This window comes from Heterodontus francisci, chromosome 3 (assembly GCF_036365525.1).
Source record: "Heterodontus francisci isolate sHetFra1 chromosome 3, sHetFra1.hap1, whole genome shotgun sequence".
Taxonomy (NCBI): domain Eukaryota; kingdom Metazoa; phylum Chordata; class Chondrichthyes; order Heterodontiformes; family Heterodontidae; genus Heterodontus; species Heterodontus francisci.
In genome coordinates, this window is record NC_090373.1 from 91,342,744 (window position 1) to 91,367,009 (window position 24,266).

Here is a 24,266-nt window from a genome sequence, read left to right on the forward strand (position 1 = left end):
GTGGAAGCTTTGGAAAGGGTGCAGAGGAGATTTACTAGGATGTTGCCTGGTATGGAGGGAAGGTCTTACGAGGAAAGGCTGAGGGACTTGAGGTTGTTTTCGTTAGAGAGAAGGAGGAGGAGAGGTGACTTAATAGAGACATACAAGATAATCAGAGGGTTAGATAGGGTGGATAGTGAGAGTCTTTTTCCTCGGATGATGATGGCAAACACGAGGGGACATAGCTTTAAGTTGAGGGGTGAAAGATATAGGACAGATGTCAGAGGTAGTTTCTTTACGCAGAGAGTAGTAGGGGCGTGGAACGCCCTGCCTGCAACAGTAGTAGACTCGCCAACTTTAAGGGCATTTAAGTGGTCATTGGATAGACATATGGATGAAAATGGAATAGTGTAGGTCAGATGGTTTCACAGGTCGGCGCAACATCGAAGGCCGAAGGGCCTGTACTGCGCTGTAATGTTCTAATTCTAATTCTAATATGTGTACCAAAACTCCTTTTCAGTGGTCACCAATCCTGGCAGCTAGCTTGTTCCATATAGTGTTAATTAACTAAAAAATCTTTCTTGTCTCATCAAATTGAAAAATTATGATATATGTCCAGGAAAGTAAGCTGACGTACTAAAAATTGTTCTCTTAAACCTTTGTTTAAATGAGGCCAATGATAATTGCAAAAAAAAAAACTTGTTTCAGTAGGGTTATAAAACTTGTTCAAAAGTGGTTTTAAACTATTGGGCATGAAGTTCCTCAGGGGTTCTGCCAGTTTGCTGCCATAATTCCAGAAGTTTCCTATTTGCCTTGTGAAAAGTGGATGCTCTGTCCATCAGCTACGAGGCCAATTACATCAAGAGGACAAAGCTCCAGGTGAGGATTCCCCAGGGGGGATAAGTCCCCAGGGCCTGATGGGATCTACCGCAGAATACTGAGGGAGGCAGGGGAAGAAATTGCTGGGGCCTTGAGAGAAATCTTTGCATCCTCATTGGCTACAGGTGAGGTCCCAGAGGACTGGAGAATAGCCAATGTTGTTCCTTTGTTTAAGATGGGTGGTAAGGATAATCCAGGAAATTATAGGCCGGTGAGCCTTACGTCACTGGTAGGGAAATTATTAGAGAGGATTCTTCGGGACAGGATTTACTCCCATTTGGAAACAAATGGACTTATTAGCGAGAGGCAGCATGGTTTTGTGAAGGGGAGGTCGTGTCTCACTAATTTGATTGAGTTTTTTGAGGAAGTGACAAAGATGATTGATGAAGGAAGGGTAGTGGATGTTATCTATATGGACTTCTGTAAAGCCTTTGACAAGGTTCCTCATGGCAGACTGGTACAAAAGGTGAAGTCACACGGGATCAGAGGTGAGCAGGCAAGATGGATACAGAACTGGCTCTGTCATAGAAGACAGAGGGTCGCAGTGGAAGGGTGCTTTTCTGAATGGAGGGATGTGACTAATGGTGTTCCGCAGGGATCAGTGCTGGGACCTTTGCTCTTTGTAGTATATATAAATGATTTGGAGGAAAATGTAGCTGGTCTGATTAGTAAGTTTGCGGATGACACAAAGATTGGTGGAGTTGCGGATAGTGATGAGGATTGTCAGAGGATACAGCAGGATGTCGATCGGTTGGAAACTTGGGCGGAGAAATGGCAGATGGAGTTTAATCCGGACAAATGTGAGGTAATGCATTTTGGAAGGTCTAATGCAGGTGGGAAGTATACAGTAAATGGCAGAACCCTTAGGAGTATTGACAGGCAGAGAGATCTGGGCGTACAGGTCCACAGGTCACTGAAAGTGGCAACGCAGGTGGATAAGGTAGTCAAGAAGGCATACGGCATGCTTGCCTTCATCGGTCGGGGCATAGAGTATAAAAATTGGCAAGTCATGCTGCAGCTGTACAGAACTTCAGTTAGGCCACACTTAGAATATTGCGTGCAATTCTGGTCGCCACACTACCAGAAGGACGTGGAGGCTTTGGAGAGGGTACAGAAGAGGTTTACCAGGATGTTGCCTGGTCTGGAGGGCATTAGCTATGAGGAGAGGTTGGATAAACTCAGATTGTTTTCACTGGAACGACGGAGGTGGAGGGGCGACATGACAGAGGTTTACAAAGTTCTAAGCGGCATGGACAGAGTGGATAGTCAGAAGCTTTTTCCCAAGGTGGAAGAGTCAGTTACTAGGGGACATAGGTTTAAGGTGCGAGGGGCAAAGTTTGGAGGGGACGTGCGGGGCAAGTTCTTTACACAGAGGGTGGTGAGTGCCTGGAACTTGCTGCCAGGGGAGGTGGTGGAAGCAGGTACGATAGCGACGTTTAAGAGGCATCTTGACAAATAGATGAATAGGATGGGAATAGAGGGATACGGTCCCCGGAAGTGCAGAAGGTGTTAGTTTAGGCAGGGATCAAGATCGGCGCAGGATTGGAGGGCCGAATGGCCTGTTCCTGTGCTGCACTGTTCTTTGTTCTTACACTGAGAGTTCCCACTTCTTTGGCTCAGTTGGGACCTTTCATATTTTTGGCAGATGTAACAATAAGTGAGTTGTGGTAAACTACCTCCAGAAGGTTGAACATATGACTCACTATTAGGATCCAGGCCAAGAAAGCAGCCTGGACTATTGAAGAAAGGGGCAGTTTTGCCATTTTTTAAAATCGGTCTCCTTCCACAGGAGCCTGAGAGGGACTTGGCTAGTATCAGGGTGGCTGGCCTGGAAACGCCAGCCACCCCCACCCCCCCCCCACCACCAAGGGTGGATAGAGTTTTCCAGCTGCCAGTGACAGGAGCGCAGCAGATGTATGCTCAAAATGGCACTTGTATATGCCTGTCTGATGCTATTGAGGTGCCCTCCCGCTAACCTTGCAAACTCCATCAGAAGTCCATTCCAGCAAAATCACCACAGATTTTCACCCCTTAACATCTTAATCCAGCTGCCATGTGCAGTACTCCAGATCCAATTTTCTCAGGATGGGTCACATCAACGCCATAACAGTACTTGTGAAGATTTCCTCTTTTGGCAAACCTGTTGTAAGCACATTAAAAATGAATCAATTGAATTCTGTGAAATTTCACAACTGGGCAATATATTAATGTGAGGTAACATTTTGCAACATTTTGTGGCCATAATGTTAGTTGATATTCTAGGCAGCACGCGTAGAGATAATGGTACATTCATAACTACATATCCTAGATTGAATTCAGGTAATAGAAATCTTCATGGACAGATGCTCAGCGACATGTTATGGTAGGTTGAACCTCCATTTATATATTTTTTAGTTTAAGATGCTGACTATTTTAATTAATAGGTTTTGACAAAATTATAGTCAGCTGGATATAGCTCTCACTTATAACAAGGCTGTCAATTACAACACCATGGACTGTGTCTCTGATAAAAATTTTGGTCCTAACTTGCTCATCTTACACTGTGATGTGTTATTAGATTTTCATTAAACCATGCAGCCATTATAACACTAAAAATACATAGATCAATAACTCTGAGATCTGCTGAGTTATACTTTCCAGGTTGCCCCCATTTTTACTGCCATCCTGACAGCCATATGCATTCATAAACAGTTGAACTGGTTCGTATTAAAACACAATGCCTTGCTGACTACACTGTTTCTTAGTTGTGAATGTCCAGTGTTTATACTGCATACACTCATAATGTTAAACTAAATTAATAACAGCACTATTGGTCTCTCACTAATGTTGAATGAGCGAGACTGAGTGGGCGATATATGAAAAGGAATGTAATCAATAAATTTTGGAACAAAAAAATGTAAACTGTAGCCGGATAACATCTAATTAGCGTCTTCTGCGCCATCCAACCATACGTTATTCACAACATTAACAGACTATCGTCAACTTAATGGGAGGCACCCACAATATTTCCATTTGTACTTTAGCCTTCTTTTCAGTAATAAATTACTGTAGCAAACTGAGGCATTAGATATAGCAGCAGCTTCCACTGAGGCATCCAACGTGAGGTGAATACACTAGTGAGACACCAGGTCCTGTTCAACATGCTCACTCCACAAAATAAAGTGTTGTGCTTACTAGTCTTGTCACCACCAATCAGGAATGATTTAGCTAATTTTCACATCTCTGCTCAATATTCAATAAAGTAAAAGGTGGCGTGTATGAGGAAAAAAAGCATAAAGCTAGAATCCTTGTTAGATTAATCTACACTTAGTTAACATAATGGAGCTGGAACAAGATATAATGGCCCCAATTTCTGTTGGTCTTCCAGCACACTCCTGCCTCCATCTGTCCAAATAAGATCACTCTCACCAGAAGAACAAGACCAAGTGGTAGGGCATGGGCACTCCCAGGCCAGGAGTTTCCTCATCCCCAGCCTGGCTGATAAGTAGCAACTGGTACACTGGGTGAAAGGAGATGTCCAGGCTGCGGGGGGTGGGGTGGGGGTGGGGGCACAACTGGGGCCCAATTAAGGTCAAGTACTGGGAATTATAAAGTAGACCACTAGAGCAATCCAGGGAGGACCCACCACTCCCTTAGAGCTCATTTTGCAGCCTCCACAGATTATTGAATGCCGAGAAGCACTCCAAGTGGTGTCTGCCAGCACTATTTAAATGAGGGGATAGATCTCTGACAGTAGCAAATCCAGCAAGGTGAAGAGCCAGCAGGCTGGAAGCAAAGGTCTCTGGATTTTTGCCTTCTATGCATTTGTATCAAAAATAATTATATTCTGTAATTAAAGTAAGCTAAAAGATAGGATACAATTAATTTTCTTTTCTGAAGAATATCATTTTTTAAAATTGTAATTGGATGCTCAGTGGAAGTAAATCCAAATGCCATACCTTACCTCACATGACCAAACTGCCCATGAGTGTTATATAAGTTGCATATTATCATATTCAAACATAATGGATACCATAGGTCGATTAATCTTGATGCCTGTTGGGAATGGGGTGTGTCGGGGTTTAAAATCGGGGCAGCGTGGTGCTCATGTTCGTGTTGCACTGGCACTTGATGCCAACTTAACAGGTGCATTTTGGGCACAATAGGAGGCCCTCACCACAGGAACGATATGACCTTGTTAAAATTCATCAGTCAGGGTTCTATGTCTAAAAAAGGACTGCATCGCAATTTTAACTCGCAATTGCATATACAATGACCAATGTCAGGCAGCCAATGGCCCAGAAAAGGGCTATTAAGATAAGATTTTTTTTTTTTACTGTTTCCTGATGAGCTAGGAGGAGCAGAAGTGATCTCTTGGGCCCCACAAGGAAACCTTGGGCCCTTCCTGCACCGGGCATCCCCCTCCTCCAACTGCAATTGCTGGCCGACTCTCCTCGGGGGGGGGATTTACCTGCCATTATTTTACCAGCAAATTCTGGACCATTATGTCTCATTTATGAGCTTTTGGTGAAGTTATATTGAAGGCTCAATATATCAATAATCCTTGATATGAGGTAACACTTCAAAAATTGTACTGAAATAGTACAAACAACAGACAGCTTTGTGTGACCATCAAAGTGGGATGTCAGATTTGGGGAATAGAACATGTTTCCTCTATTTATATTTAGTATCAGCATTGAAAATTCAAGAGGTTACACAATAATGCTCATTGAATTCTAACAATGGAGGAAGATTTTAATCAGCTAGTGGGCTACTGGTGGAAAACTGTGGTTTCAGTTAGTTTCCCACCCACCAGTTGAGGATATGGCAATTTCAACCACTGGGCCTCATTAGCATGTTGCCAGTCTACTTCCACCCTGGAATGGATGGGAAACAGAGAGGAAACTACTGCTGGCCTCTGAAAAATCAGGTGGTCCTTGGTCACCGCCAGCACTCAGGAGAATGTGGGGATAGAGATTTCAGGGGGTTTCGCAGCAGCAATGTGAGGGGCAGTGTGGGGGAATCCAGGCAGAGTAGGGCCAATCTTTTCTTGTGAGACCTTCAGCCCTCCTGCTCCTCCTGGCCCCACAGAGGGAAGTTAAAAAAATATTCCTGAAGGGCTGATTTAGCTTCCCGATCATCTTCACACTGCACTTCACCGTCAGGAAAGTCATAGTGGCTTTCTTGCTCAGTTCAATGTTAAAGTCGCTGCTGGTGACAACATTAGACCCTGATTCACATGTTTTCATTAGGACCTTTCCAGTTTTGCCAGACGGCTTAACCACTTGTCCAAATGGCTCTGGTAAAATCGAAAAATGAAGGATCTGGGCAGCTTTCCGGCGAGTAGGCAACTCAGGGCATCTTAGCTAACTTTCTGACACATTTCTGCCAGGCGTGTAAGGTTAAAATCCTTCCACATCAGTTCACCACAACCTTAGATGAGCATTTCCCTCAGCACAAGGGTAAATCTTTAAAGACATTTTTATAGATTCTCTGAATGAGATTCCTGGTTTTCCCTATTTGATGGGTAGTTTTGTGTTGTGCACACATGCAACTGTGAATTTAATTGAGGCAATTGAAACACACTTCACATAGGTCACTTACAATTGGCAAAGAAAAAGACTTTCATTTCCTCAGTTTGGACTGATTTAAACCCAGTTACACGAGATGTACTAACTGACTGCAGCTTCAGCTATAAGGATGCATTGTTGGTAAGGTGTTTTAATCATGGAGGTGAAAAATTCCCCATGGTAAGAGAAAGAGCCATTTTTTACACCAGAAATAGGCATCAGTATTGGAATGTACATTTTTTGCTTCATTTATTTTCTATTTTCTTTTACCACACACTCACAGAAAAAGTACATTTTAATAGCTTGTTATCACATCCTCAGGAAGTCCAAAGTGCTTCACAAAGAATGAATGAATTTGAAGTGGAGTTAGTTGTTATTAGCCTGGTTCAGTGGTAGCATTCTCTGCTCTTCAGTCAGAGGGTTGTGGGTTTAAAACCCACTCCAGATACTTGATCACCAATGTAAGCTGAAATTCCCAGTATAGTATTAAGGGAGTCCTGCACTGTCAGAGATGATGCCTTTTGAATGTGATGTTAAACCGAGGCCCCGTCTCCCCTCGCAGGTGGCTGTAAAAGATCTCATTTCATTATTCAAGGAAGAGCAGGTGAGTTCTCTCATTTCACCCTGAACCATCACTAAAACAGATTATCTGTCCATTTATTTAATTGTAGTTTGTGGGAGCTTGCTGTACACAGATTGGCTGGATGCCAAGGAATGGATTTTTCCTCCGGGGGAGGGAATTAAAAAATTGGAGAGTTTCCTGGTCCCGAACCTGCCCCAATTTTGAAATTTTCCCCCTGAATTGGAATGGAGACGGGTTCCCTGTCCAATTAATGGCAGCTGGTGGGTTCGCGAAGCTGGCGGGCCAATCCAGAAGCCTTCCAGCTTGAGAGGAGAAGCAGGCTGCAGTAGAGGGTAAGTAACAGAGAGAGAATTTCAACATGGAGGTGCCCTCTCACCAACTTTTTTAAAACGTTAAATGAAAAACAGATACAGCAGCCAAGCCACCACTTTAGTGGGTGGTGGGGGAGCCCCTCTACAGGGCAGTCTTTGGCTGCACATGCACCCATGCAGGCAGGGAGGGCTTCTAGACCTGCTGCTGGGTGTCTGCCTCCAGGAAGTTAAACTTCCCCTGTTGATTTGGGCCTTTAAGTGCACTTAACAAGACTCTTAACAAGCTTAATTGGCTACCTGCCAAGGGGGGAACAGGAAGTCCTGCCAGCCCTAAACCCGCCTCATCAAAAATGGTCGCCTTCGGGAAAACGATACAATGGTCAGCACGGGTATTATTGGGCCCCATCTGCCTCCGTTCCCGCCCTTAGCGGGACCCAGAAATTTCAGCCCAGGTTTCCTATGTTACAATAGTGACTACGCTTGGCTGTAAATTACTTTGGAACAATAGGCTGTAAAAGGTGCTCCATAAATGCAAGTGTTTCTTTAGTGTAAGTCCATTTTCGCACAAGGTCTAACAAGCAGTAAGGAAATGTATTGTCAATAATCTGTTTTCAGTGGAGTTTATTGAGGGAGAAGATTAGGAGAACTCCCTTCCCTTCAAATAAGTCTGAGAGATATTTGAATCTTTTACAGGTGGAGCCTCAGTTTAACATTCATCAAAAATGCAGCACTTGACAGTGCAGCACTCGAATAGTACTGAACGGAAATGTCAGTCTAGATCAGGGTTGTCCAACATACGGCCCCCGGGCCACGATCTGGCCCATGGATGTAAACTGTACCCAGCCATTCCTCATCCTCACCAGGGGCCCGTGACTGATAATTTCAGGGATGAGAAATTTCCCATTGGCTTCTTCTTTCCAACCAGCCCGGTTTAAAAAAAAAATCACACCGTCCATTTCACAGCTGAATTGGGATTTCCAAGCTCAGATCTTTATCCACTGCTCATTAACATTGCTTTCCATATTAACAGTTGACAGGTGCTGGGAGGGGGAACAGTGGCTTCCAAACTTCAGACAGATTCAGGGTTTTCTGTCAGGCTTTAAAAAAATTGGAACCCGCCAGAAAACCCTGAATGTGTCCAAAGTTTGGAAGCTCCGTTTCTGCTCTCAGCACCTGTCAGGACAGCTTCGGTGGGTTCCGATTGTTTGTTTTTTTAAAAGTCCATGGAAAAGCACAAATCTGTCTAAAGTTCGGAAACCACTGTTCCTGCTTTAGCAACGGTCAGAGAGGGTTGGGGGGAGGGTGCGGTCAGAGAGAGAGTGAGGGAGAGATAGAGGGGGGACAGAGAGAGAGAGAGAGAAAGGGAGGACAGAGAGAGGGGTGTAGACAGAGAGGGGGGACTGAGAGGGGGGAGACAGAGAGAGAACAAGAATACAAGAAATAGGAGCAGAAGTAGACCATATGGCCTATCAAGCCTGCTCCGCCATTCAAAACGATCATGGCTGATCTTGGGCTTCAATTCCACTTTCCTGCCTGCTCCCCATATCCCTTGATTCCCTGTGAGACCAAAAATCTATCTACCCCAGCCTTAAATGTATTTAATGATGGAGCATCCACAACCCTCTGGGGTAGAGAATTCCAAAGATTCACAACCCTTTGAGTGAAGTAATTTCCCCTCATCTCAGTCCTGAATGATTGACCCCTTATCCTTAGACTGTGTCCCCATGTTCTAGATTCCCTGACCAGTGGGAACAATCTCTCAGCTTCTACCCTATCAAGCCCTTTCAGAATCTTGCATGCCTCAACTAGATCGCCACTCATCCTTCTAAACGCCAGTGAATATAGGCCCAATTTACTTTGCAAGTATATCCTTTCTTAAATGTGGAGACCAAAACTACACACAGTATTCCAGGTGTGGTCTCACCAAAGCCCTGTACAATTTTAGTAAGACTTCTTTATTCCTGTACTCCAATCCCCTTGCAATAAAGGCCAATGAGAGATGGGGGACAGAGAGAGAGAGGAGGGGGCCGACACAGAGGGGGAGAAAGAGAGGACACAGAGAGGGGGGGCAGAGAGAGAAAAAGGGGGGACAAAGAGACGGGGATACAGTGGGGGTGATGACAGAGAGGGGAGGGAACAATACAGAGAGGGGGACATGACACAGGAGGAAACAACACAGAGCGGGAAGACACAGAAAGGGAGGAAGAGAGCATGATCAAGATCACTCCTGACAGATGGACATCTATCCAGAATACCCTGCATCGCTACAAGACATTGACTACTGGTGCAAGTAAAAACAAATACCAGGTATTTCAGTAAATCAGTGTCCAACACAATGAAGAATAAGTAATTAGTCTTCTAATTTAATGCTTCTTCACAAAAATGCACATATATTGATGTTTTGATGAATAGTAAGATAAAAATTTTAATGCCTTTATCTTTCCGAAATTGTCTCAATGGCCGTCTATGTAAGACAAAGATTTTAATGTGGCCCCCCCACGTGAAAAAGTTGGACACCCCAGGTCTGTATGAAGTTCTCAGGTCCATTATGGGATCCAACACAGACAGTGACCTGTCACCAGGCCTATATTTTTGAATTCTTACATAAATACTACATTCATAATATCTCTGCAGAAGTAAGCTAAAGAGTTCTTCACTCTCCAATTTGTGCTTCAATCATACTGACAAGGAAGCAGCTACCAAGTTACTTCAGGGGACTAAACCGTTAATTGTATCACTGTCTGAAGCACAGTCCCCAACTATATTTGCAATATATTTCTCAATGTCTTGAAACAAATTGGTCTAATATAAGTACTAAAATATCCAGATGCTGAACTGGTGATAGAGTGTGTCATAGAATCATAGAAAGTTGAAGGCACAGAAAGAGGCCACTTGGACCATTGTGACTGTGCTAGCCGAAAAACGCTCCACTTATTCTAATCCCACCTACCAGCATTTGGTCCGTAGCCCTGCAGATTATGGCACTTGAGGTGCATATCTCGATTCCTTTTGAATGGGCTACAGCCATACTAGTCCGAAAACGTCTGATCTTGGAAGCTAAGCAGTCTCAGGCCTGGTTAGTACTTGGATGGGAGACTGCCTGGGAATACCAGGTGCAGTAGGCTATGGGCGGCACAGTGCCGCAGTGGTTAGCACCACAGCCTCACAGCTCCAGCGACCTGGGTTCAGTTCTGGGTGCTGCCTGTGCGGAGTTTGCAAGTTCTCCCTGTGTCTGTGTGGGTTTCCGCCGGGTGGGTTTCCTCCCACCTCCAAAAGACCTGCAGGTCGATAGGTAAATTGGCCATTGTAAATTGCCCCTAGTGTAGGTAGGTGGTAGGAGAATGGTGGGGATGTGGTAGAGAATATGGGATTAATGTAGGATTAGTATAAATGGGTGGTTGTTGGTTGGCACAGCCTCGGTGGGCCGAAGGGCCTGTTTCAGTGCTGTATCTCTAAATAAAGTAAAAAATAAAAAAATAGAATGAGTTGAGGGTTTCTGCCTCAACTACCCTTTCAGGCAGTAAGTTCCAGACCCCCACCACCCTCTGGGTGAAAAAGTTTTTCCTCATCTCCCCTCTAATCTTTCTACCAATCACTTTAAATCTTTGCCCCATCGTCACTGACCTCTCTGCTAAGATGAACAGATCCTTCACCTCCACTCTAACCAGGCTCTTCAAAATCGCTTACCATGCTAGTTTTTGAATGTTTAACATGTTCATAGGCATTATTCTGCCCCCTATTTTAAAGGCTGCATTTATTTTAAATGGGTTATTGTATGTGCAAAAATAGAGGTTTTTTTAATTCATTCATGGAATGTGGGCATTGGTGGCAAAGCCAGCATTTATTGCCCATGCCTAATTGCCCTCGAGAAGACGGTATTTGTTGTATGTTTGGTTTGTCTGCTGCCACCTTAGTATACTTGGTTAGTCTAGCTTAGAGAGATTGCTGAGTCTTCAGTACTTTGAATATTAACTCTTTTATTACATTCTAACTATTTATAGCTTTACACAAGTCTGTGTGACTCCTCTGAAGGCACACTGCATCTCCCTCCAAGTCTTTCTCTCACGTGAAACAGCTGAAACAGGCACAATGTTTGTACATGTTCTTTCTGTCTGCAAAGAACAGGGCCCTGTGTATTAATATACGTAGCTTCCAGTATGCGCAAATGTGCCAAACTGCGAGACCTACTGACAATCTTAAATTGGTTGTCAGCGTAATTCTTAACACACTGAGAATTATTTAGCATATATTGTCCAATTGCAGAATGACATCTAATGTTGGACACTGTGTTGCTGAATTTTAATCGCGTGCCGTGTTCCTCGGCGGCGCGCTTTCAACTTGGCAGCCTTCCGACACGGAAAGGCTGCTGAGGAGCACCCGTGATATTTTGCACGGGGGCTCATTTAAATAGTGGGGGCAGAGCAGCCGCCCCCGATGATGTGTAGGGGCGGCTGCTGCGTCCCAGACAACGGCGTCTGGCGCCGGCGCCATTTTTAAAGGGCTTCAAGCCCTTCAACTACATTGTCAAATTTAAAGGTTCCGATCTCCAGGAATTCAAAATAAAATGTTATGTCAGGTGTCAATCACATATCCCACCCCCCCCAATGGATACATCATACATTGGTATTGAGCAAACTGCAAGGAGATGCCAAAGAGCAGCCACTTGAGAATTCTTGCTCATTTTCCCTCTAGCTGTAGACACCTTCCCGGAGGTAGAAAACCTTCCCATGATGGCGTGGTTGAGATTTCAGCTGTAGGGAACTGCAAGCATGAATCCGTGAACTGCCATTGTGTGGCACAGGGTGTTGGAGCTCCAGCAGGTTTTGATACTATACCACTGCTCTGTTTCCTCCTTACATCGGTGCTCTCAATTTGAAAGCTGGATTTTGGACCTTAACTTCAATTGTGTACATGCCAATTGTTAGCTTTTTAGATCATGTGGAAATTTGTCAGCATTTTACAAGAAAAATTAGATTTTTAAAAAACTGCCAGAATCAACCAATCATATTTTTTGTATCACTGAAAGCTGTTAGAAGCAATCAACCACTGAGATGTTACTTCTTCCACTGTTACACGTGAAGTTGAGATGGAAATGCTTTTGGATGAGCTGATTGTTTCTTTTGCAAATACAAATGTATTTATTTAACTGTTTCTTTAAAAAAAAAAGTTTTCTCAAAGGAACTTTATTCAGCAAGCCCATCAGCTGTCTTCTGTGCAGGTATATATTCTTTAAGACTATTTGCAAATCCTTTGTTGTGAAAAGGAAGTTGTTCTTACCATGAGTACATTCACTGCCAATGTTAATTTCTGTCACTGCAAATGCAGCATTGTTAGAGTTTGTAACTTAGAGAGTGAAGTTAGAAATTAGTGAGAACATCCTGAGACTCTGCCTGCAGGAACTCTTTGTTATCACAGTGTACTAATCTGATCCATGCTGTAGACAGTTGGCCTGTTCATGGTGCGTGATAGTGTTAGGCTATGCCCTTTAATGTTGAGAAGGGTCTTCAGGTTGTTTGCACGTTCTGTTGTTATCCCTTGGACATCCCTTTGTTATCATGCAGTAATCTGGGAGCGAATTTGCATTGTGCCTGTTAAGAGTAGCCAGCATTCATGGGGAAACACAAAGAATGACATTAATGATCACTATAATAAATTACAAATCCCAGACTGCAGGCAATCAGTCAGGTGCTCCTGAGAGCAGAACATGCAATCCCCATTTCTGCAAACCATGTTTTGGGGATTGTTTTTAGTGAATGCAGTGCAATTCTTTTTATTTCCAGTACAAAAGAATAAACCTTTTTACAGTCAAAAGAGCACCATTGGCCAGATATTATTATTGGTAATTGCAGATGATAGTTTAATGTGTTGGAATGACTTTTCTCTGGCTGATGTTTTAATGAGAGTATTAACCTATTTATTTCAAATAGCTTAGCTCCTCTGTTAAAATAGCAGATGGAGAAATGTAATTCAATGCATTAAGCATTTGTCTACGATTAGTAATTCTAGTTTATGCATTACAAAATGTTCAAAATGCACAGCAAATTAATCAGCATCCAAGAGAGGAAGGGGAGGTTAAGATTTGAGGGTAACCCTTTATTCGAACTCAAATCTACTGCTATGTTTCAGTGATTCTAACCAACTCTAATCTTTCGGGAGGTACGTAAAAATTTTAGTTATTTAAAAATCATTCACATAATCCCACATGTGCTACTGGGCTGACATGGGGTCAGAGATGGGGACAAATGAAATTGTGAGTTAATTTAGTTTAGTATATGTAGAATATAGTACAATTTAGGAGGATTGTAAGTGTGTGTCGTAAAGATTTCAGTTCACCAACATTTATGGGGAGTTTTGTATCAATAGCACACTTCAGACATCACATGCTACATGGCACATTTCCAAGTGTCACACCTTGGGAGCGATGAAAATGGATTAAAAAAAAGAACAAAAGACAATCATTGACCTGGAGCCTCAAATGTAGAAGCAGTTATGATTGTTCTGTGAATTGCTTAAACAGTTTAAAAACAGGTATATTTGCCTAGTTATTCAGCCCTCCCTATCTGAGCAACCTCCTCCAGTCTTATACCTCTCCAAAATCTCTGCACCCCTCCAATTTTAATTGCTCCACCACCGATGGCCCTGCCTTCAGCTGCCAAGCCTCTAAGCATTGGAATTTCCTCCCTAAAACTTTCTGCTTTTCTATCACTCCCTCCTCCTTTAAGACACTCCATAAAACCTACCTCTTTGACCAAGTTATTGGTCACCTTGAGCTGAATTTTCATGTGGAATAGGAGTCTGGACTGTTTCTGGTCTGGAACCTGCCCCCGGGGGAAACAGTCACTGAGCTGGGGTTTTCATAGAGGTGCCCCCTTAACTGGCATGGAGGCAAGATTCCATGTCCAATTAAGGGTGGCAGGTTGGCTCGCGAAGCTGGAGGGCCAATCAGAGGCCTTCCAGCTTGAGAGGAGCAGCAGGCTGCAGTAGAGGGTAAGTAACAGAGAAGGCGCTCCAACATGGAGGCGCCCTCTCACCAACTTTTTTTTAAGCTTTAAGTAAAAAACACATGCAGGCCACCACTGTGTTGGGGGAGATCACACATCCAGGCAGGCAGGCCTGATTTGGAGCACGAGCACCTCAGCCTCCATTGGGTGCCTGTTAAACAGCCCCCACCAGGTCATGAAACTACAGGCTGACTAGAAAATCCAAGAAGGTCTCCTTTCAGTGCCCTTCACAAGGCTGCTTACCTCATGGGGCGGGTAGCCCTGCTGGCCCCAAAAACACCTTTCCCAAAATGGCCAGTGCCAGGAACTTCAGGGGCCACCTGCCTCCGTTCTTTACCTCAGTGGGACCTGAATATTCAGCCCCTAATATATCCTATGTGGCTTGGTTTTTATGACGCTTCTGTGAAGTGCCTTCTGATGTTTTACTACATTGGAGGCACTATATAAATGCAAGTTGTTATTGTTTTGCCTATTTAGAACTTTGGCTTCAAAGGGAGAAGCCAGGATGGCAGCTAGGCATCACAGAAATGCTTGTGGTCCCAGACTACCCCTGAGCAATGCCTTGGGAGATCATCTAGTACTAAGTGGGCACCATTCATGCTACAGAAGTGGCTGGTGTGTTCCCCACTCTTTGGATCTATGCTTTTTGCAATCTTTGTCAGCAATCCAGACAAGGTATTATAACAGGGTTTCTATATTTACTGGCAACATAACATTTCATTGCATATGGAAATGAACTCAAAATATTCAAGGGGACGTAGAGAAGCTCACAGCTGGCATGCCACTGGCAATGAATAATAATATGAATAAATGCAAAGTTATGATTAATTAGCAAGGGACTATCATTATCTTTAAGTCCAATGTGAATGCTCAGACCTTGAGGCAAGAGCATAGGAGATGAGATGACAAGTAAATGATAATTTTCTTGTACTTTGTCTTTCCGGAGTATTTATAAGATTAGGTGACCATAACGATGCTTCACATCTGCTGCCACAAATTGTTATTTTTAATTAAAATAAAACATATAAAAATATAAAAACCAAATGTCTGTACACAGGAGTGTCTGCTGCAAGTCAGTCTTGTCTCAGTGACCAAAAGTAGTACACAGCTGTAGAGTTTTTCAGAGAATGCTGTTTCTGGCTGTTATAGTAACTCCCCATTGAATTGATAATGCCCTTTCAATAAGGCGAAAAGAAATTCCTGACACACAGGATACAGTTCGAAGGAGATGATTGTGACTCTGTGTTTCAATTAGTGGGGCTAAAGTTACAGTATTACATTTAACTATACTTCCTAGTGTATATTACTTCATTCAAAAAGGCTATATATTTTTTTTCTATGCAGACAGTATAGGCTGAATTTTTCTCTGTTATCCTGTCTGGCACTTGCACAATGCTGATTTTAGACATGTGGAAAAAATGGGTAGTAAGACTTCCTACTGCATTCCAACAGTTAAGCTTCCCTCACTCCCATCCCTACCGAGACTGCCATTGGTTACTCTTTCGCCACTATTCGGCCCTCTAAGCCTGCGCCGATCTTGATGCCTGCCTAAACTAAAACCTTCTGCACTTCCGGGGACCGTATCCCTCTATTCCCATCCTATTCATGTATTTGTCAAGATGCCTCTTAAACGTCGCTATCGTACCTGCTTCCACCACCTCCCCTGGCAGCAAGTTCCAGGCACTCACCACCCTCTGTGTAAAGAATTTGCCTCGCACATCCCCTCTAAACTTTGCCCCTCGCACCTTAAACCTATGTCCCCTAGTAACTGACTCTTCCACCCTGGGAAAAAGCTTCTGACTATCCACTCTGTCCATGCCGCTCATAACTTTGTAAACCTCTATCATGTCGCCCCTCCACCTCCGTCGTTCCAGTGAAAACAATCCGAGTTTCTCCAACCTCTCCTCATAGCAAATGCCCTCCAGACCAGGCAACATCCTGGTAAACCTCTTCTGTACCCTCTCCAAAGCCTCCATGTCCTTCTGGTAGTGTGGCGACCAGAATTGCACGCAATATTCTAAGTGTGGCCTAACTAAAGTTCTGTACAGCTGCAGCATGACTTGCCAATTTTTATACTCTATGCCCCGACCGATGAAGGCAAGCATGCCGTATGCCTTCTTGACTACCTTATCCACCTGCGTTGCCACTTTCAGTGACCTGTGGACCTGTACGCCCAGATCTCTCTGCCTGTCAATACTCGTAAGGGTTCTGCCATTTACTGTATACTTCCCACCTGCATTAGACCTTCCAAAATGCATTACCTCACATTTGTCTGGATTAAACTCCCTCCCGCCATTTCTCCGCCCAAGTCTCCAACCGATCTATATCCTGCTGTATCCTCTGACAATCCTCATCACTATCCGCAACTCCACCAACCTTTGTGTCGTCTGCAAACTTACTAATCAGACCAGCTACATTTTCCTCCAAATCATTTAAATATACTACAAACAGCAAAGGTCCCAGCACTGATCCCTGCGGAACACCACTAGTCACAGCCCTTCATTCAGAAAAGCACCCTTCAGTCTGTTGGTTGGCCTCTTCATTGCCCTGAAATATTACAACATCTCCCTCTGCATTAACAGTCTTTGTTACCTCCTTCTTCACTCCCTCAACCCTGAAAGAAAGAACATTTAAAACATTGAATCAACAAATATATGTATAGCATCCTGACAATGCAGAATTGGCGGGTGGCGGGTTGGGTGCAGGGGTGGGGGTATGGCAGATGTGGGGATTTTAACTGGGAGCTAGTTTTATGCTGATGAAAGGTAGAATGTGCAGTCTCTTCCTTTGCCATCATTTTGAGACTCGGGCTGCTTTCACTCCCAGGCCTCATTTACATTCCAGTAATCATCTGCTCAACAAAAATGGGTGTACAAAGGCAGCTGGCCACCTGCCAGCAGACAGATGCAACTATCCCATTGGCACTCAGGTAAATCTTGGACAGCAAGGGTATTTGATAGGATCACTCAAGTCGGAAAGTGGGTGGAGGGAGATGTCGGGCAGCAGAGGTTTCAATATGATGGGTGGGTTTAGTTGGCAGTTAAAATCCCATTGAAGTCCTAATCACACCATTGGACCCCAATTTGCATTTGTTAGTGAGGCTCCTGCTTGAGTCCGGCTGAGCACCCTGACCACCTAGAAAAGGAGTCTGTTGTGTGTTCCTTGAATCTCTATGTTAGTATAGACTTCACACAAAGACTGAGCACTCCAGATCGTCTGGATCATCAATAGTCTTTGTAACACATAGAGATTGAAGGTTTTGTTGACCTACAATGATGGATTCAAATTTGCGGCCATCCTTCAGTAAGGCGTCAACCATGTAATCTTTGGGGTTTGCCCAAAAGATCCTTTTGGTAGAGTTCCATTGGTGTGGATGCAATCACAAGCTCCATGATGCGATTTGCCAGTTTGGTGTCAGTAAAATAACACTCTCAGCCTTTGGCACAACAGCTACTGACTAACTGGTTTATGGATTCGCTAGACTGTTGTCTAAAAGACGTGAATTCAAGTAGGTGCACTCAAAAATTGCGCTTGAGGCATAATTGGTCTTCCTGAGTAGACTAAATCTTTGCGGGATCCTACTGTTCTTCATTATTGAGACCAGATGTGTTAAGACAATTTAGACCTTCATTGCTAATAGCTATAGTATCTTTACTGCTTGCTTCCATGGATCATCAATGGCTAAGTCATCAAAACAAAGCTTGACTCTCTTTGGAAAGAGGAAACTCTGAAAGCAGGTCAGATGCTTTCCAATTATGGTAGGGAAAGGTGTTGCCACGATTGCAGTGACTGTGTCATTGCACCTACAGAAGAAAAGATAAGCTGTTAAGGAAAATAACAGAAAAACTTGCAGTACCACTTCTGAACAGACTTGGATGGTGTGGTACTGTCTTCTGCAATGGGAAAAAAGAAGTTATGGTTCCACTGGTGAACTGGTTTGGAGGTTATGGCACTGTCACTTGCTGTGGAGACTTCTTGTAGTACAACTAATGGACAGGCTTGGAGGTTGTGGTGCTGTTGCTGAATTCGCATACTTTTCAATTAGCCCTGCCCACAAAAGGTGGATTTGGTGCGAAGACAAAAATCGGAGGCCCAAAAATGTAATAGTGATTTTCCTATGAAAAATAGCTATAGCGATCGATCCTCCTGAAACAACAACAAAGACTTTCCTCCATTCCATGTCTTGACTATTGCCCATTCCACTGTTCGCCAACGGATCGCGGCGCTCTCCATAATAAAAATATACCTATTTTGTGTTCGACCCAGTAGCCCACTGCTGTGATGGCGCTGAACCATCTGACGCCTCACAAACGTAACTGGGTCTGTTACCTCTGTACAGCGTTCGTTTGCCCAGCCTTCCTCAAGTTGCTCCCGATGTGAGAAACTGACCTCAGAATCCCTGTGTCAATCGAGTCAACAGCGGTCTGTAGCCATGCGACCACACGGCTTTAAGTGAAAAGAAGCTTACCCAATTGCGGCTGCACGGCTTTGAAGGTAAAAAGGCTGGATGGGTTGGGTTGTTGGAGATCCAGATCGTTGCTGAGCAGATTTCAGAGAAAAAAAAACAGCTTGCAATGTGGTTTGATCTTCCAAGAGAAAAGGAAGTGTGCTCTCTTCAGAATCATAATACCATTATCTTGTAGCGTGTCTAGTTCTTCTAAAAACCCAGTGGTGACAATGTGTTGCATCTTTGGGTCTTCAGAAATCTCACCATGCCAACCTGTTGCGTTTTCCTTGAACCTCTGTATTAGTAGAGACTTCACACAAAGACTGACCACTCCAGATGGGATCAGGAACACAATATTGTGGGTTCTTTATTTAGTACTGAGAGAGCAGCTAGTACATCGAGATGTTCACTGTAGAGATCTTTCTTCAAGACTACCTAACACTCAGAATCATGTGGTGTGTTACATCATAGCTCTTACATGACGAACATGATTTTGTAGCCCCACCTCTTAAGGGTGTACACACACAGTAAAGTCCAGTTAAGGTGAGTGCAGGCAGAAATGGAGCAGGAATGGTATGGTAAGTTTTCAGAAGTGATTTTAATCATGCGGCCGCATTTTGTTTTTTACTGAGGTAGGCTTATTTATTTGGAATATTTCACTGTTTTTGGTAGTTCGGTACAATAGTCACTAAATGGTGCATCAGTTCGTTGTACCATTGAATGGTACACAGACAAGTTCATTGCCTGACAGTCTTGCACAATGACTTACTGCTTGGCTGAAACATCAGAGAGGCCTTGACTGCAGGCAAGACATTTTCAATTCGGAGGAAGCTGGATTAGCCTCCTCTTGGGCAGTCTTCAAAGAGTAGCAAAAGAAGAAGGCAGAGGCATCCTGAGATTAGTGCATGGCTTAGAGGTCCTAAAGATAGTGGAATAGCTCATAATGGGGAAGGATACATAAGTTCTTAAAAGAACCTTAAGAATATTGGTACTTGAGCCAATTTGGCTTGAGCTAATTTGGCTTGAACCAAATATCCCTATTAAAATAAGCAGTTAAATTCGGCACAGGCCTTATTTGAATAGAAGCAGTGAGCTGCAGGCATTAAATGGGAGTGCAATGCAGCTCAGAGGTTGTGGCCTGAAGAGTTCTGTCAGATTCCAATGTGAAACTGGTTCACAGGCGGACACAGGACAGGGGTGAAAATGAGGGATTTGAGTCCAGACTAGCAGGAGCATGCAGTATTTTTGTGGAGGTGGGAATTCCCCCCTCACCCCCCGCCCCCCATACTGTGTTAACAAATGGCACTTGGTGCATTGGTTCCAAATTAGCACGATGTTGTGCCGAACCTTTAACCTACTCTAAGATCTAAGTAACTACCTACCCTTCATTCTACTATCATCCATGTACCTATTCAAGAGTCGCTTAAATGCCCCTAATGTATCTGCTTCTACTACCACCGCTGGCAGCGCATTCCACGCACCCACCACTCTCTGTGTAAAGAACCTACCTCTGACATCTCCCTGAAACCTTTCTCCAATCACCTTAAAATTATGCCCCCTGGTGATAGCCCTTTCCACCCTGGGAAAAAGTCTCTGGCTATCCACTCTATCTATGCCTCTCATCATCTTGTACCCCTCTATCAAGTCACCTCTCATCCTTCTTCGCTCCAATAAGAAAAGCCCTAGCTCCCTCAATCTTTCTTCGTAGGACATGCCCTCCAGTCCAGGCAGCATCCTGGTAAATCTCCTCTGCACCCTCTCTAAAGCTTCCACATCCTTCCTATAATGAGGCGACCAGAACTGAACACAATATTCCAAGTGTGGTCGAACCAGGGCTTTATAGAGCTGCAGCATAACCTCGCGGTTCTTAAACTCAATCCGCCTGTTAATGAAAGCCAACACACCATACGCCTTCTTAACAACCCTATCAACTTGGGTGGCAACTTTGAGCGATCTATGGACATGGACCCCAAGATCCCTCTGTTCCTCCACACTACCAAGAATCCTGTCTTTAAACCTGTATTCCGCATTCAAATTCGACCTTCCAAAATGAATCACTTCACACTTTTCCAGGTTGAACTCCATCTGCCACTTCTCAGCCCAGCTCTGCATCCTGTCAATGTCCCGTTGCAACCTACAACAGCCTTCCACAGTATCCACAACTCCAGCAACCTTCGTGTCATCGGCAAACTTGCTAACCCAGCCTTCCACTTCCTCATCCAAGTCATTTATAAAAATCACAAAGAGCAGAGGTCCCAGAACAGATCCTTGTGGAACACCACTGGTCACCGAGCTCCATGCTGAATACTTTCCATCTACTACCACCCTCTGACTTCTATGGGCCAGCCAATTTTGTATCCAGACAGCCAACTTTCCCTGAATCCCATGCCTCCTTATCAAACGCCTTGTTAAAATCCATATACACCACATCCACTGCTCTTCCTTCATCAATGTGTTTTGTCACATCTTCAAAGAATTCAATAAGGCTTATGAGGCATGACCTGCCCCTCACAAAGCCATGCTGACTGTCTCTAATCAAACCATGCTTTTCCAAGTAATCATAAATCCTGTCTCTCAGAATCCTCTCCAATAATTTACCCATTACTGACGTAAGACTGACTGGTCTATAATTCCCAGGGTTATCCTATTCCCTTTCTTGAACAAGGGAACAACATTTGCCACCCTCCAATCATCTGGTACTACTCCAGTGGACAGTGAAGACGCAAAGATCATCGCCAAAGGCGCGGCAATCTCTTCCCTCGCTTCCCGTAATATCCTTGGGTATATCCCGTCTGGCCCCGGGGACTTATCTGTCCTCATATCATTCAAAATTTCCAGCACATCCTCCCTCTTAACCTCAACCTGTTCAAGCATATCAGCCTGTTCCACGCTGTCCTCACAAACGACCAGTTTCCTCTCACTAGTGAATACTGAAGCAAAGTATTCATTTAGGACCTCCCCTACCTCCTCTGACTCCAGGCACAAGTTCCCTCCACTATCCCTGATCGGCCCGACCCTCACTCTGGCCATCCTCTTGTTAAAGAGGTCTTGATCTACAACTTCTTGGGTTTTCAGACTATATTTTTATGGAGACTCTTGAGTGGAAGGTAAATGTGGTGGGAGTTGAAGGGATCGTCTGCTGTGCATATGCATGTGTTGTATAATTGCACCTTGATATAAACATCGCAATACAGTAGCAATATGTTGGCATTACAATCAATCATGCCTTGACAATGTGGAACATATGTTCATCTCCTTCACTGATGTCTGCTGTGAGATTGCAGAGTAGCACTGAGTGGAAAGAAAGGAAATCAGGAGAATCATCACTGGACTGCTGTTACGCTGTTGGTCGTCGGCAGTGGCGTCTGTCCCTTGATTTGAGGATGATGTCTACTCAAGGTTGCAAGTTTCTGCCATGGGTCTTCAGGGGACTGAACAGGCTGATTCTCAATCAGCAGTTCTTTGTGCACATGGGGCAGGATGTCCCATGAGGTAGTGGGATCCGGGGTGCAGGATTAGCTTCCTTTTCTTTCCTTCTCTGCTGCTGCTGCTCTGCCTCATCATCAAGGCGATTGGACACAAAGCATGATGTAGCTTGATGGACAAGTTGTTGCCATTTTGAATGATTGGTATCAAGTTCCTCCCAGTCATCAATGTCAAAGCTGCTGTGCATCAAAGAGAGCTTCAGAGTGTCTTTGAAGCATTTTCTTTGCCCTCCCTTGGAACGCTGGCCATTTGAAAGTTGAGATTTGGTAGTGACTGGCTGAAAACAGCATTGACAGGGACTGGGAGCAGGTCAGCACCTCCACATTGTTTGTCGGGTATGGATAGGGAAGTATGTAATCAGGGCTTTTGTGGGGATCAGGTGGAATAGTAAGTTAGTGTATCATTTCAACACCACAACCCAGGTTTTTTAATTCAGCCTAGAATGACCCAATGAAAGATCCTTTTTGCTGTCCTATGCAGATAATCACAACCTATTTCTTAGTAGGTAGGGTTCCACTGCAAAAAAAAAAGTCACAATTCAGAATATGTGGACATGAATTAACATAAAGTATTATTCTAAGATTATAGTTAAGACTGCTCATTGGGATACAGTACAGGGGACCAACACTTTTCATTTGATAGTGGCTGTTACCTGACCGAGGATTGTTTGATAGTGACACTGGATCCCCAAAATACACATTCATTCCCAGTGCTGACATCTCTTACCCTGAATATATAATTAGAAAAAAACTAAGTGCATAGTTTTACTGTGTAAAACATCTCGATAATACCAATATGAATATTTTTCTGCTTTTGTACGGTGATTCTTTGCAGCTCAAGGTTAGGTCTTTTGCATTCTTAAAAATACAGTAAAATGTGCTCATTTGTAGACTTTAGAATAAAATATACATTCATTAGCTACCAATGGTTGTCATACTGCAAAAACCATGATCGTTAATGAGGAGATTGTCTGGATCAGTAGATGATGTAGGTCACAGTTGAAGGCTTGATACCTTAGGCTGAGTCGTAGCATGTTATGCTAAATTAGAAATGTTTGGGTAACCCATTTCTGTCAAAAAGTCTACTTTATGAATTCCACAGTCACCAATATGTTGATAGCTGCAAAGAAATATTTTTGTTGAATTGTGCAATATGTCGAAGTATAGAGCTGAAAAAGAGTTTTATTTATTCAATGTTTTGTTCAGTGGTTCTGGCTTCAATCACAGTCCTCGTCTCAGTCTTTGTCAGATGTACCATTGAAAGGAAAGTGTTTCTTTTCTGCACGTAGACATGGTGCTTTTTCAAATGTGCTCGTATAAAGATATTGGCAGAGTAGGGGCCTGATTTTCCTTCCAGTATGGGGAAACCGATCCCACCCTGGGTGAAGCAGCTACAAGCCCCTATTTTGATGGGGGCAGATTGTGAATTGGCTGGAGGGCAGGTTAGCTGGCCAATTAGTGACTGCGGGGGTGGAAATGGAGCTGGGACTGAGCGAGTGCAGGCCTGATATAAACAGATCACAGCAGCCATTACTGTGGCTGCTGTTGAACTTCAAGGATGTAAGCACCAGGGAACTCAGAAGAGAGGCAGAGGGCTGGCACCCAGGGCATTGCTTCCCCGTGCTTCGCAGATGCTGACCAGGTAGTCCTCCTTGAGAGAATGAGGAGGTCCTCTTTCCAGAGGGTGGTAGGAAAAGGCTACCCTTGCAAATCATGTAGGCATTGATAGAGGTGACTGAGAATGTGAGCAAACAATGTGTGGTGAGGAAGAACTGGCTCCAGTGCCAGAAAAGATTCAATGACTTTCTTCGCTCAGGCAAGGTGAGTGCAACACCAGGCCCTCATGACAGGCCACTGGGTGTTCAACCTCCAGCAGACACTCCAGCTGAGGAGTCTGAGGGTACATGCTGCTCCTGAACATGGGAGGAATGTGTACCCAGGGTACTTACTGATCCCTCAGCAAGGCCCAGAGCCATAGTGCTGCTGGGGGACCTGCCAGCACTGATACATGCAGCTTCTTATGTCAATGAGC

At 44.0% G+C, this 24,266-nt stretch overlaps 1 protein-coding gene and 1 pseudogene across 1 annotated transcript in view; both read left to right on the forward strand.

Moving 5' to 3' along the window:
* Positions 1-24,266, forward strand: part of LOC137358404 (fibronectin type III domain-containing protein 5-like) — a 265,469-nt gene that overhangs the window by 155,572 nt on the left and 85,631 nt on the right. The gene's annotated exons all lie outside the window — the stretch shown is intronic.
* On the forward strand, positions 10,318-10,426 carry LOC137368087 (5S ribosomal RNA; annotated as a pseudogene).